Here is a 16,325-nt window from a genome sequence, read left to right on the forward strand (position 1 = left end):
GGCAGCTGCGCGAGCGTCTTCAATTTTACACGCGCGCCCTGGTCGTCTAGTCAATGTATTACACGGTTTCCCTGCAAGCGCAGCACCAGCTCACAGTGTTCCCGACGCATTTGCACCAGGCCTACAAATTAGAGCTACAGGTACGTCTCGAACCTTTGGCGCAAAGCAAACGCGACATTTGCTTATCGCGACCGCGTCCTCTGCCAGACTAAGCTCTCCTCATCGACACGCCACAGAGCATAACTGGTTGCATGTTATGGGGTATGGTGCTACGCTGTAGACTGTTTTCTCCTAGAAACGCGCTGTCGTTTGTGCACTTTGCGAGCCTCTTAGCGACTGTTGATGCGCTCGTGTGAGCGTCGCACGGTGCGATGATGTTTACAAGAAAGGGCGACAGTATCCGGCTCTAATAAGTGATAATTATGCGTGATATTATCATCATTTTGGTTCAAAGTTTGGTTTTTATAGCTGCTGCGGTCTTGCGGTTCTTTGTGTGCCTTGCAGCAAAGCGGCAACTTCCCTTTGGTTACTTACTTTTCTTGTATACCTGTTCCAACATTTGAGCATGGTTGCTCACCCAGTAGGCTGGCAGCGTCGTCAGCTAGCTGACCTGAGTTTGAGCCCACCTTACAATATCTAAAGGCAATATGGGGTTAAAGGAGTGTAAACACAAGACATATTGACAGGACAAAGACATGTGGGCAGTGGCACCATGTAGTGTTACCATTTATTTTTATAAAATGTTTTATAACATTTTTATAATACATTAGACTATAGAATATAATAACACTAAAGTTTAAAATAAATTTCATGTTTTATAGTGCTAATTAAAAAATCATTACAATCTGAAGAAATATGATACATATAATGTACAACAAGCAATTGCCCTTGTTTGTGACTTTTGTTTCTTTTAAGTATGGGGTGTTTTTATTAAGACTTTCTTGGTATGAACTCTGATCTCACTTTCAGTTGAATAATAACTGTGGAGCAGAGTCAATAAAAGTATCTCACCATTTTATATGTTTGGTTTACTCCTTTGTCAGTACGTTATTGAATGGATGAAAGATTGTTGTGGGGTTTTTTAATTTTTATTTTTTTACATTGTCTTTTGTTTCAGCAGGAAGCTGTAGATGTCACAGAAAAGCCCACCAAAAACAGAACAGAGCATGTACGGTTGCACTGTGTACTTCCTTATTCAAGTATTAAGGGTACGTAGGAAGAGTCTGAATGAGTACTGCACAAACTACTAGTGGTCTCCGTTGACTGCGGTGAAGCTATCCGCGTGTTAGCGATTCACGGTCAAGTCCCAGAGATTCAAATTGGAATGCGCCTATATGCACGATATTGCGGTATTTCGTTGCTCAAACTAACGCTCCCTAAACAGAGAGAAACGGAGACTAAGTTTTTTTTGAAGAGTTTTAGATTAGATTAGATTTTACGACTTTTAGGACAAAATTAAGCACTGCTCAAAATGATTTTCCTATATAGTGTTTCTCAGAGGTTTATCATACAGCTTGACTGCCAGCTAAAACAGGACTTACCACTAGTGCAATATTGCACATATGCAGGCCAAGGGGATCTCCAGTACTGAAAAATCACACTGAAAAAAAACAGTGGCTATCAAACAGTAGCACTTGGCTATCAGATCAAATTTGAAAAAACTCTGCTGTGCCAGTTTTTAAAAATATATTTATATTGAAGTCATTCTACTTTTAATGGGGTTTCAATGCTCACTCATACAGAGAAGGTATGATTACTATATCTATGAATTTTCCCATAATGCCAAATCAGTTCTACTACCACCAAAGAGTGACAACCTTTGACTTTCACAACTGCAAGACTGGGCAATTTCTACTGTACTATTATTTATTTATTTATTCAAAAATCTGTATTAAAGTACTAATGTGGTTAATGGGGCTTAGAGACAGTTATCTATTACTTACTTATTTTCTTATGGTTTTACTCACTGTAAGTAATGTGGTCATTTACATAATTTGATCTGTAGGTCTATGCAGTCTTTAAAATCAGCTTTGGTTACTTATGTTTGGGGTCATTTGTGACTGTGTAAAACATAAAACGTTCAGATATGTAATGAGTTTCTTTCCCTGATTACCAGCAGAAGAGAACTGGTGTTTTCTGAATCAGGAGGGACCAAGAGTCAGAAGTGGAACTTTGTGCTTTAAGTCAAAGTAAATGTAATGTGTGTTGTATTTGTCCAGTAGAAAGAAAAGAACACAAGTATGTGTATGTTGGAGCGGAAGCAGTTGTGAAGAAAGACAACAAACATACCCCCATTTTTACATTTGCACTGGAGGTTCTCTCTTTAGTCATCCTACAGGAAATGGAGACACACTCAAGAGGATTGAAATGGAAATATTACAGACCAACATCTCTGCATACATTTAAAACTACATTTAATTAAAGATTTTTCTCAGAAAGTAATATGCACGAGTGTCAGGAATGCTGGATGTCAGACAATATCAGGTTGGAGAACAAGTTTGCAAACATGGCCCTGAAGGTTTCTATTGCTTACAGAGGCTGTAGGGCAACTGACCCTGGTCATCTGCAGAGCAGGTGAAGTCCATTCATTTCACATGTGCAGGTGCTGAGACACAACAGACAAATAAATCAAATCTGAACAGGACTATTGCCTAAAATGACTGTTTCTTCACTACTTATGAAATATAAGCTTAATTTAGGAGTTTTATATGTAATCTCTTTAGTACATTCTTGTTTCTCTTGCTGCGGTTTTCGTTACAGACTCCATTCTCAAATATCCTTAGAAGTGCATTTTCGTTTAATACATTTTCTAGTTTATCTGATGAAATGAACCTAATAGAAAATTAACTCAATTCTCTAGTATTCTAGGGTGAAGTAAATGTCAGAAGTAATTTTTTTAACCCATTGATCCAAGGTGCCCTATGCTCACCTGTCTGTTCTCCCACCTTGTTAACAACAGAGAGAAATAAACCTTCACAACAGATGTGTCTTTGGCTCCAGGGGGATTAGAGGCAGCCTGGCCAGCCTGGCACTTGTCCTGCCTCTTGGTTTTTTCCTCAGTCTTGCACACCCAGGGCACACGGTTGCACTGCAGCACCAGGGAGGGGGCAGGTGGAGCTGGGCACGCAGCTCTGCTCTCTACCTTATGTAAGCTCGCCCTCCTGATGAGCAGCGGATTGTGGCAGCTCAGGTCATGCTGGTGGTGCCGGGTAGCTTTGACCTTGGAGTCACACTGGCGGCATTTTGATAGTATATTATTTGAAGTTTATCAATTGTTATCCCACAATGTATATTAATACACATTCTCTGAGATTAAACTATACAGCATTCTCCTTATCTAGGCTAAACAACACATAAATAAAACAAATATTAAATAATTTGTATGTATACTTTCTTTAATATCCCCTTCATCATCTCTGAATCTGAACAATTTAATTTAATGTATTTAAACTATTTAAATCTCGACACAGAATTAATTAAAATTATAGAATGTTTCTGATTAATCATCTTACATAACGCATAATTTGTGTATATTATTTGTATTTTATTTTATTATTTTATTTGTACATTATTTTACAAAAACCCCTTAGTTGATATCCAACTACTCTTCAGCAAACGTTTGTCACGGTAAGCTCCCATTCCCACTGATCACGTGGTACGCCCCGCCACGTGCAGTGGGAGTGCGCTGTTGACTGTCCGGTGTGACGTGCGTCTTGTTTGTAACCACGCCCCCCTCGTTAGCACACACCTGCACCCGGTTCTTCGTTTATGTGTGTGTGTGTGTTTCGTGTGTTTCATTTACGTTAATGTTAGTGTTAGTGTTCATTGTTTACTGCTTGTACTCGTTGTGTGTGTGTCTGCCTGTTCACGCTGCAATGGTTCGTTACATATGAGTGCAATTAACGTTGATTACTAATCTTTCGTGTTTAATAAATGTCTGTCTGGGACGAGAGAGGTCTGTGTGTCCTGCTCCTTGCCCTGCAGGATTCGGGCCGTCACACTTTTCTTAATCTATTCAATAGTCTCTTAAACTGATCAACACACAAATAACAATTTTAATTTGTTCACGAGCATGTGCGTAAATCATGATGGGGATGCTACATGTCACTACGGCTGAAAATCAGATTGTAACATTCCTAAATGGCTGTTTTTATGCCCACCACTTTTTGAAAGTGAAAATGTTAATGTTTCATCTACAAGCAATCTTTCCTTCATTTATTAAATAATTTAAGTAACATGCATGTATTAGTCATCGTGTTTCTAATGACAGAATCTGAAAACGTTCATGATTATAATCTGAAAACTTTTAGAGTTTCACACAATGTCAGAACGCAGCGCAACTGATATTTCGTGAAACGATTTTTTTTTAAATCAAAATAGAAAAGTTGTATTACAAATATATTTTCCACTACAGTGCTGATACATTTCGACGCCGACAAGTTTACAAACGGGCATAAAACATTTTGTGGACCTTCTTCCTTTTAGACCAAGCGCTGATTTCAGTGAAGGCGCGTGCCATCGATGACGAAAAGAACGCGAATTTAAGGGACATCTGAAATGAATCCAAAACTCAGCACTTTTCAAAGCAAAATTAAGCTTTTAATATAAAGACATTAAAGTCGCAATCAAAACGAAACATAGAAAGAAATTATTTCCTTTATGCACTCTTTTCATATAGACGTTTCCCGGTTTGCATTAAAGAGAATATTTAGGCCTATCTTTGATATCGGAGAAATGTATACTGACAATAATCCAATTTATCCACAGGAAAATGTGAAATAACAATTGTTGAATATACTTGTAGTTTGTATTTTGGTTTGTTCAGTTTGCGCACTTTGTCCAAATGGTAACCATGACACCAGATGAGCCTTTTTATATATCTGCTTCAGTGACGTCACAAACACCAGGTGTGACGACATATACACTGCTGTCTCATTTTAGCATTACTAAAACGTACTACTGGACTGTGTATTACTGGACCTTGTGATTGATATTTAGTGTATGTTAAAATATCTTATTTCCTCTCAAGCACAGAGGTTGTTTCTCCATAAACTCCTGTGTTCTGTCCATTAATATATCAGGTGTATCCAGCTATGGAACTGTTCATATTATTTGTTTTTGATGCATTTTTTCAATGTATAAACCATGATTACTGTGAATGTGTATTAAATGTCTTGTATTTGTAATAATAATGGAACGTTTTTGCCCCCTCAGTCCCTTAACAATATCACATCATTCGGGCTCCATTCACTTTTTTATGTGGCGCGTTGTAAGAACCCACATGTAAATCTCCCCATGGTGACAAACCTGCAAGTAACATTTTCTTCCTCATCTCCCTGATGCTTTTTGTTTCATCTTGCTAGCTAATATTATTATTATTATTATTAACATGTATATAGCACCTTTCTCAGACTCAAGGACACTTTACAGGCAGGTATCAGCTGTTATAGTCACTCACATGCCGATGATTAGTTAACATGCTACCTTAAACTTCACCCTAGATTATTTTGGTGTTTTTTCTCCTCCTGTACATTGGAAATGATCAGATTTCTATCGAGTATCTAACTAGCTAGGTTAGCTAGCTAAAGCTTGCTATGATACAAAAGTCAGCATCACTGGCTAAAGCAATGTCTTCATAAAGGCCCATTTCATGTGAACTTGTTTCTTTCTTTTTTTTTAATTAAATCTGGCAGACAACCTTAATAATCATGGCTTTTACACTTTGACCAGGTGGCTAAATTTACTAGGTTAGCTAGCTACCCTGAATCATCAAGAATTGATTCAGAAAACAATCAGAAGAGATTATTCATTTCATTTTGATTGGAACATGTCAGAATAAAATAGCCAAGTAAAGTAGATAGCTAGGTTAGGTAGGTAACCAATCAAAGTAACTAACCTTAGCTAGATATTGGTTGTAATGCACTCTTAACTAGTTACACTAGCTAGCAGCTGTGATAAACAAATATTGACAATCATAGATTTCATAGATTTTAGATTCCTTAAAGCAACTATTCTATATTTTGATGACATCTTTGCATGTTCTGGGTCTTCATTTTTACATATGCAGAGCACTAGTGCAGTGAAGAACAAGGTGCATCAAAAATTCTGGTTGTTTAACCTGCCAAGGTTTTAGGATTTGACTTTTAAGACAAGCAAAAATTTTGATGCAGACGAAAGAGGCATGTCTTGCTTTGGAGAGGCAAATTCTTGCTCTTTTAGAAGTATTTCTTGTATATTATTGGTATTACAGCTTTTTTGATGTACAGCAATGACAAAGACCTATTAATGGATAACCAGCTAGAATTTGCTTTAAAATGTGATTGGCTTTGAATAAGAGCACCTGCCAAATGCTGTAAAGGTTAAGATGTTCTTGGAATGTCTCCTGGACACTGATGTAAACTGTCTAAAATGTATCGGGATATTCTGCTTTGTTCAGTATTGAAGTGTCTGCAAATTGTTTTTTACTTATTAGCTGTCCAAAAAAATAAACAAAAATAAAACATGGAAAAACATACTGCAGCATGTAGGAACATCTTTAACGGGTTATTCCAGCTCTGAATCCACATATTTAACCAAGCATGGATAACTGTACAAAGGAAAGCATTGCAGAACAGACTGAAAACTGTCAAAATATGCCAACGTTCAGGCAAGCTGGCGGAAGAGAAACTGTCACATACAGTGATGCAGTGAACCAGTGGATGATGCCAGAAAGAGTTAGGCAACTGGAATTAAAAAAGTCTACAAAAATGAATGTAAAACTTCACATTTGAAGCTTTGAAAAGCTAATACGATTGAAGACAGCTCCATATGGTACGGTTTTGATTATCACGGACTAAAATAAACCTAATTTTAAAACCGAACCTAAAATAAACCTAAGTTATCAGGAGACATGTTCTGTTTGGAGGAAAAAAAGTGCCTCTTTTGAATAAATAAGATTAAATTAGATAGAAAAGGGACTCATTGTATACACCAAAAATTGAATAATTAAACATTTGAATGCAAAGAGAGAAAAAAGTGAAGGTGTCGTAATAAATCCTCACTGGCTGCACAGATCAGGATTCTCAGAACTGGGGCAAGAACGTTTTAGGTGCAGCCCCACACCTGTAAGTGCACCACGGTCTGCTCCTTTTGTGAAGTACAGCCTTGGAATAAGTTCACTGCGTGTGCTCCTGATATCTACATGCACAACAGCCTCACGTGGTCTGAGCAAGGTGGGTCACGCGTATGTAAGTGCATCATACAAGGATGTTGTAAGGAATCGTCAGGACACAAGTAAGTGTGGATCCAAATGCAAGAGTTTATTTTCAGTACAGGCAGGAAGGACTTGTGAGGCAAAATAGAAGGGTAGTCGTAAACAGGAGGGGAATGGTGAAGGGGAGAGTCGAGGGCAGTCCAAGTCCAAACCAGAAGGTAGAATCCGAGGTTGTGTAAGGGGCTAAGAGTGAGGTGGTGTTTAGGGGGAAAGCAACAGAAACAAGAAATGCTCGGTATGCATGAGAATGCAATACTTCGCGAGGATACTATGGGAAAAGGGAGGTTATAAAAGAAACTAAAATGAGAGACTGGTGTAATTAATCAGTAATCAGGCGACAGTGATCTACGTTTGGGCAGAGAAAGGCTAGTGGGTAGGACTGATGCCGTTACAGATATACAAAAAGATTAGCCCTTGTATGCCTCGGTTGTGGTTCTCTTCAAAACTGTACTATTACTGAACCAATTATATCTTAAATGACATTTTATAGCATTACTAACTGTGTTGTGAAGTGTCCTGGTGAATTTCTGCCTAAATCAATGCTCATTACATATCTGAAAGTAAGACGATGAGTTTCTGAATTTCTTTGGCTCGCAGCATGCTGTCTAGTTTTAAGGATCTTTTGGTCTACTTCACTTTGTCTCGCAGGTCCTATTTATTTTCTCGTTAATAATAAAAACCTTCATTTAAAAACTGCATTTTGTGTTTTAAATATTGGACAAAGATAACACAAGTAAATTTGTTTAATGATTTGTCACAAGTGGCATGAAGCAGGCCAAATGACATGAGGCCTGTTTCCATAATACAATGCTTTGAAATGAATGCAGCATTACAGCATTGGGAAAACCAACCACAACAACTGACCATAATCACCAAGACCACATGGGAGACTATTGAAATTATAACCTGAACAATAAGGGAGACTCTTGAAATTATAACCTGAACAATAAGGGGGACTCTTAATTAAAACATGTTGACAAATGGCAACTAAAATATTTAAACTATTCAAAGATGCTCCAGACAAAATGTCCGTTTTTTCCATGAGCTAACACAAAAGTATTTAACGTGCATTAAATCACATCACAGGATCTCACAGTAATATTTAAATAAACATCTTTACATTACATTTACAGTACTGGGCAGATCCTCTTATAGTGACTGATACATATTCATCAGTATGACAGCATGTGTGCTCTCTGAGGATCAAATCTTACTGTACCTGCTCTACCAGGTGAGCTTCAGCAGAGCTAATGTGATAAAACTCTGATCATGCATGACTGAACATACACTGATCTTTGACCCCTGAATGGGACAGAGAAAAGCAGTGCAGATACGTTTGTGTGTGTGTAAAAGAGAACGAAATAATTTATCATCTCTCAGACTCTCATGGTTATTATTGGGAGATCACCTCTGCTCTTCATCTGAGTGGTTTAGTCCATTCATATTAACTCCTCTGTTGTCATGGTTACTGTTCCATTCACTGTACTTCCTTTCTAGAGCTCCTGAATTTTTTTCCTCAGCTGCACAATCACCAGCACTGCTGCCACAAGCCCCGCCCCCGTCAGAGCCAGGAGCACCGTCAACACCGTCACTGTGGAGCTCTGATCTGGACATGGCTGGACATCTGCAACAGACAGACATAAAAATGGTCAGAAATTATGAACAACTCTTTAAACAGTACAGAGTTATAATCATATGTGTATATACCAGAGTGGTCACTGTGATGGGATTGTGGGACAGGGGCAGTTCAGCTCCAGTTCCTGACAAAAAGATCTCAACAGCATCACGATCTTAACAAGTGGATACGCATAATGTTTCACCAGTTACTATAGTAACCACTTCTACAGATTTGTGTGTGTTCTCTGGTGAGCTCAGCACCTCCCACCTCCATATCAGTATCCAATCAAATTCAATCAGGAAGTAACTAGTACAGTGATGGAGAACTGTTTAGAAATCAAACTAAAACAAATCTGGATCTTGTAGAGAGATATTGTTGTAAATGTAGAATAGAAACATACTGAGAGTTCAAAGTGAATGAACCAGTGGAGAGAATGAGCTACACAAAGGGGGGGGGGGGGTACATAACAACAACAACAACAACAACAACCACCACCACCACCACCACCCTGATCACCACCTGTGCTCCGTCATAACTATGATCACTGCTGAAGCTCCAGTCTGTCATATTAACACACAGCATAATTACTGCACCATCACTGACTACATTTACTTATTAACACACAGCATAATTACTGCACCATCACTGACTACATTTACTTATTAACACACAGCATAATTACTGCACCATCACTGACTACATTTACATATTAACACACAGCATAATTACTACAGTGAACAGTGTTATTGAGGGTGAAGTATTTGTTGACTTATTGAGGGTCGTATGTAGAGGGATTGAGCTCCAGGACAAGGCCAAACTAAAAAAAAAACAACCAACCAAACAAACAAGCCATACTAGAAATAAAAATTATTATTATTATTAGTTGGTTACATTTATTTAGCACCTTTTTCAAATTCAAGGACACTTTACAGGCAGAAATCAGCTTTAACACTCAAATCACTCACAGACAGATGAGAAGCAGCAGCAAATTTACACACAGTGTTCTCTCTATCAGAAACTACAGACTCCTGGGGGACTGAACCAGGTGTAGGGGAAGGGGAGGAGGTTCAGACCAAGACAGAGCACCAACCATCACTGAACACACACACACACACACACACACACACACACACACACACACACACACACACACACACACACACAGAGTACCAACCATCACTGAACACACACACACACACACACACACACACACACACACACAGAGCACCAACCATCACTGAACATAAACACACACACACACACACACAGAGCACCAACCATCACTGAACATACACACACACACACACAGAGCACCAACCATCACTGGACATACACACACACACACACACACACACACACACACAGAGCACCAACCATCACTGAACATAAACACACACACACACACACATCTATATTCATACACAATTCATATTGATACAGGACAGTTTTAGAGTATCCAGTCATCCTAACCTCCATGTTTTTGGGAGGTTCCCTCTGGGGTCCTACACAGACACTGGGAGAACACGGAAACTCTACGCAGATAGGGACTCAGATGCAAACATGCCAACCACCAAGCCCTGCTGCCCAAAACAACCAACTGTCCCAACTGAACACAAACAAAATTAAGTACAATAACCCTCCCTACTCCCAAAAACAAACAAACAGAGGTAAAGAACTGAGCAAATAAAAAAGGTGTCAAACTTCCCAACTACGATTCACACAGGACTACTACAATACACTATACACAGAATAATATTTACAACAGTGAACACGTCCAGAAAAAGGGGAAGCGATAAGTCAGAATGATTTAACAAACAGAGGCCCAAAACCACAACAATCGGCAAACAACGCTCACTGAACAAACACAAGCAGCCACAGCAGCAGTGGATATGAATCGCAGCCTGTTGCTTCTTCCCGGGCTTCCCCTTATGCGTGCGGTAGAATGAGGCAGCAGCCCAGGACAATTCCAGCACAGGACAGAAGACTTGATCAGGTGGAGGAGGAGCATCATGAAGGGGAGGAGCCATAGGATGTAAGATAAATGTAAACAAACACAAATAACCCTACCCATAACGCAAACAGGGTTGTAACACCTTCAAATACCAACACTTCAATTTTTCTGACTCATCACTCAATAACTCATGATTGTTTTGGTATGAGTAAGCAGGTATCACACCAAGTGCCGTAAAACATCAGTGGCTGGATCCAAGAGTGTCCATGTGAGAATCCACCACAAAGAGTCCAGTGAAAATCAACCAGGTCCACATGCTCTATTGGGGATATGCTTAATAAATAGGACCTCAACTAAGACCAAGACCTCAAACTATGACACTCAGTTCATGCTGTTGACATGATCCTAGCATTCATAGTCAAACTAATACTGAAGCACTGATGTGCATGTAAACATAGTTACTGATACTATGCACAACCCCCTCCCCAACATAGTAATTCTAGGCAACATTAAAATCACAGTAACCACACTTACCTTCCACAGTATCTGTGTATGTCTGTATAATCTCTTCATTCTTAGTGTCTCTGATGCTGTAAACTCCACTATCAGATGGTGTGGTTCCTTGCAGCTCCACAGCAGAGATGAGCGACACTCTCCGAGTGTATTCAGGTTTACACTTCAGTGAGTGTCCAGCCACTGTACAGATCTGTCCACTAGAGGGAGCAGCTGCACCTTTGCTGTTATAAATCACCTCAACTGACTCTGACATGAGCAAATCCAGCACCAGAGGTTCACCAGGCTTAATCTGAATTGAGGAATTCTGGGCTGTGGAAAAAAACAATTAGAAACTTCAATGTAATATACAACTGATTTGACCATGTAACCTCAGAACTGCAAATCTGATATAAACATTTAAACATTACATACAAGCTCCTTCTGTTTTTCCCCACATATCTGATATTTGAAGTTTACAATTCTATGATCTACTTTATTTACCACAGATAAATAAAATTCTCTCTGTCTACATAAATAATGGTTTAGTAACAATAACTAGGTAATCCATGAGGACACTTACCCTCTATCTGTAGACTCACATCACAGATGTCTTTCCCATTACAGCTGCAGGTGTACCAGGTCTTCTTAGTGTAATCGGCATCAGTGATGGTGAGGGAGAGATCTCCCTTCAGGTACTGATCATGGGACATGTGAAATCCCTCCCCTGACTGGCAGGATGTCTGGTTACACTGAGCCAGAATGTCAAGTTGTTTATAGGACACAGTCCATGTGACCAGACCAGAACATGTCTGAGTGCAGGGGAGAGTAGCAGCATCATGAAGATTCACCTTTACTGAAGGAAAAGAGCCTGAAAGAGACATTAAGAAAAGAGTTTAAAACGTTATGAAAGTTTATGAACTCTTTAGAAGTTTCGATATTTCTGCATATATATGAACTAAAACTTCAGATTGTCAAACAAGTCCTGAAAGTGGATAAAGACAAACAAATCAAACAAAAATATTAGACTGTCATTTATTTATAGAGGAAAATGACCCAATGTTTCCTATCAATGCAATAAATATCAACTTGTAAAAATATTTATTGTTCTTTAGAATGTTAATTTATTTTTTGTCATATCCATGCATGATACAGCATATATAATACATCCCACACTAAAATAATTCCCTACACAACTGAACCACAGTCCCTCAGTGGCTTTTAATGAAAGCAATACAGATCTGATATTTTATCAGGCAACATTCAAATGCAAGATATCAGTATCAGATCAGCAGAGAAAAACTGGTATCATGCTCTCTCTATAAATAAAGTAAAACTAAAAATATCAACCCATTCAGTCAGGCTACTTAAATATTCTTGGATACTCAAACATGCATTTCTATGTAAGAGCAGAACTGACTGATACTGCTCATTAGTACGGCTGCAGGGACATCTGTGCCTTCTATGTCTGTGTCTACATGACCATTCTGGTGAGCTTTTAATTAAAGGGTTCTGAAATGCAAGTCTATTAGCAAAATGACAGGGAATCTGTCCAATTAAATTCATGAATTAAATAATTTTGACTCTGGGGGTGGGCCTATAGCAGCCTGGCCCTTCTCCGTGTTCTCCGTGTTATTAATAAAACACTACTGTCTATGTACATGCTACCTTAGCCAGCTGACTCTCAATTTTATGTAATATAAAGATGATTAAATAATACATAAAGGTCAAGCAAGTCCAATAGTTCAGTTAACACACCAAAATCAAAGATGAAATTCTGATGACCTAAGAGAACCTGTTTTGACCATTTACCTGCTATGACTGTCAGCAGCTGTAACAGCAAAACAAAGTGACATCTGCTGCAGAATAGCATGACTGAGGAGACAAAAGAGAACCAGTCAGTACTGTACAGAGGAGACAGGAGAACCCAGTCAGTACTGTACAGAGGAGACAGGAGAACCCAGTCAGTACTGCACAGAGGAGGCAGAAGAACCCAGTCAGTACTGTACAGAGGAGACAGAAGGACCCAGTCAGTACTGTACAGAGGAGGCAGGGGGAACCCAGTCAGTACTGTACAGAGGAGACAGGAGGACCCAGTCAGTACTGTACAGAGGAGACAGGAGGACCCAGTCAGTACTGTACAGAGGAGACAGGAGAACCCAGTCAGTACTGTACAGAGGAGACAGAAGGACCCAGTCAGTACTGTACAGAGGAGACAGGAGAACCCAGTCAGTACTGTACAGGTAGGAGCAGCTGAGTAAATCTCACAGTGATCACTATTAGGAAAAAAGTCACTTATTTACAGTACCCTGATTACACCACCTGCCATAAAAGAAACAGGACTAAAGCACCATCTATCCCACAGTAGAAACAGGACTAAACCCTACTACACCTCAGCAGCACAGTAATCCTCCTTTACCAGAGGGGGTTAGTCCAGGGTCCAGAACATCACAGTCCTGCCTGCCAGTACATTGTGTCACTGTTCAGTTCCCTTATTTGCAGCAGTCATGCTGTGTTTGATATTTCTGGCAACACTAAACTACTCATCAGACGGGACTAATTTTCCAGTCATGTATGTAAAGCAACTTTACCACAAGACCTCTAGAGTGTATGACAGACTCACACACAGGATCAGAAACCTCAGCATAAATTACAGACATGTCAGTGGCTACTGGATTTACGTGTTACCATCTCACTAAAACATCCACGTGTGATACGTAGCTTTCGTTGAAAGAAACCAGTAAATATTTTTCACATATCTGCACAGAATTACATACGTGTAGGGGAATTTACTTAAAACTTCTGAAAGGTCATTTGCCTCCTTAAGAACTTCCGTGATTGGAGAAAAAAGCGCCAAAACTTAACAACCCCCGAAATTACAGAAAACCGCCATTTACAGCAGGAAATTAAACTTGAAACTTGAAACATGAAACTTGAAAAAGGTGCAAGAATTTTTGCAGACGCTGCAGTAGGTAAAATGACTGACATGGCGAGAGTAAAATCACTAAAGAACGAGGGAAATGATTACATTACCGCACCTGGCCATGTCAAATGAATCCTGTCTGAATATTCTTAACACACATGAGGTTCTTAATCCGGTTCTGGGGACCCACCGCCCTGCACAGTTTCCCATCTGATCCAGCTCATGAAAGACTTCATGACCCAGAACACCTGAAACTCTCCGCCTGTGGATGCACTGTTACCAGTCTTAAATGTACATGGCAAACACGGAAATAAACCTGAAACAGTTTTTCTTTGGGCTGATAAGATGTTCCTGGCGACATGCGGAATCAATTAGTCTGTAATGCACCTATAAAACAGGAGAATTGTAACGGTCAGTAATTTGCGGACTGTCCCCTTAAGTTACGTTTACGTAAAAGGCGTGTGCACGTAGGCCACGCGGAAGAGTTGGTTTTGTACTGTGCGTGACGGACGTTGCTGGACCCAGATCTTCATTTATCGTTATTTACTTCTTTTGTAACGCGTTATGAGCCGTGGATGTTTTTACAACTCATGTATGAGCTGTCTACAATACTCCAGGAGCGAGCCTGTGTCACGTGGTGAATAATCCAGCAAGTTTACTACTAAACTGAGTGATTCTGCTCCGCATCTCCTCCACGTGCTTCACACGCTTCTCTCTACCAGTTCCAAAGATCTGCTCATCTGGGTTGGAGTATAATTTAAACAGGACTAACTCCAAGCGTTACAGTATGTACTAAAGTAGACAGTTACTGTAGGTGCAAGGCAGGTGTTCTTAATAAAGTGACCGGTGAGTTTATGTAGCAACATTCGTTCTTGGGCTGTTTATCTAACGACATCGCAAATATTATTGTGGAGAAAAATGTGGGATAAAAAATGGAGGCAGTGAAACCCACTGACTAATCACAGAGTGCGATAGTGTTTTTGAATATTATTATTATTATTATTATTATTATTATTATTATTATTATTATTATTATTATTTAATAGCAATAAAGGTTTGTACGCCACATGGACATGACCTCCTACCAAACGCATTTACTGAGGTAACTGCACGCAGGAGACACACAGTCCATCTACTGAACTGCAGCATAAGAAGGCAGAACAGCACGCGGAGGGAACAAAGCGCACAGCTACTATCGCTCAGTGCACGAGCTAAAGTCCCTCAATGAACACATGAACCCGTTCAACAGTCCGCGAGACCAACCAGAGTTCTTAGCAGACATGCAAACTTTAAAACAGCTGCACTAAATATTACATATTAACTTATTATCTATGCAGTTGCCTAGTTGCGTTCATAAATCAGACTTTCTGACAGCTAGCGCGCATATTTGGACGGTAATCAGAAGTACATCGACATACAAACACTTTTAAACTCACCGCTAAATGTCACACTTGAACCTCCCGCTTCAGAAATGAAACCAATGGATTTGTGCTCGTGCTTGATTCGTTCTACAATGTTTACGTCACCACAGAATAAAGTGGAAATAGTGATAAAAAGCATTTTGAAGTTTGAACACTTAACTTTTACCTTCAAGTAAGGTGGAGTATTTTATAAGAGCACTATTATAATAATAATGATTTATAATTCTTTAATTTCTAAAGTCATAAATTGATGGCATTTTATCAGTTTTGTTTAATGATAAGCTGTTCACAATTTAGAACTTCAATTTAAAATATATAAAATATTTTTGCTCTTAAATATGACTTAGTAAGATGTGTTCTGGGTGCATTCTAAATGTATTCTGAATATATTACTGTTTTATGTATTGTAATAGAATACATCACATTATTCAACCATCAAAGTATTCTGCCAAACCCTGGATGTATGTACACAACTCAGCAATGAGATTTTAATGACATGCACAACAGTCCATTTAGTTTTATTAGTTGCTTTTATTGAAACAACAAATGTCATGCTTTTCGATGCAACAGAACAGTTTTAAAAGCTGGAAATAAATACATAGATAACTAACAAACCACCTAAATAAATACTACTATATAGTAGTATTAATAAGTACTACATATGTAAG

The 16,325-nt window shown here is 39.0% G+C and overlaps 2 long non-coding RNA genes across 2 annotated transcripts in view; one reads left to right on the top strand and one right to left on the bottom strand.

Annotated features, from left to right (window-relative positions):
- Positions 1-12,144: 12,144 nt before the first annotated feature.
- LOC118241399 lies at positions 12,145-15,693 on the bottom strand. The gene is made up of 3 exons (XR_004776052.1): positions 15,673-15,693; positions 13,126-13,188; positions 12,145-12,184 (listed from the first exon to the last, which is right to left on the bottom strand). It is a non-coding gene; the product is annotated as an uncharacterized LOC118241399 (long non-coding RNA).
- LOC118241406 overlaps positions 14,900-16,325 on the top strand; it is a 91,892-nt gene continuing 90,466 nt past the window's right edge. Inside the window, exon 1 of the long non-coding RNA XR_004776060.1 lies at positions 14,900-15,021. This is a non-coding gene — a long non-coding RNA (uncharacterized LOC118241406). The remainder of the gene's footprint in view (positions 15,022-16,325) is intronic.

Source organism: Electrophorus electricus, chromosome 5 (genome assembly GCF_013358815.1).
Source record: "Electrophorus electricus isolate fEleEle1 chromosome 5, fEleEle1.pri, whole genome shotgun sequence".
Lineage (NCBI taxonomy): Eukaryota > Metazoa > Chordata > Actinopteri > Gymnotiformes > Gymnotidae > Electrophorus > Electrophorus electricus.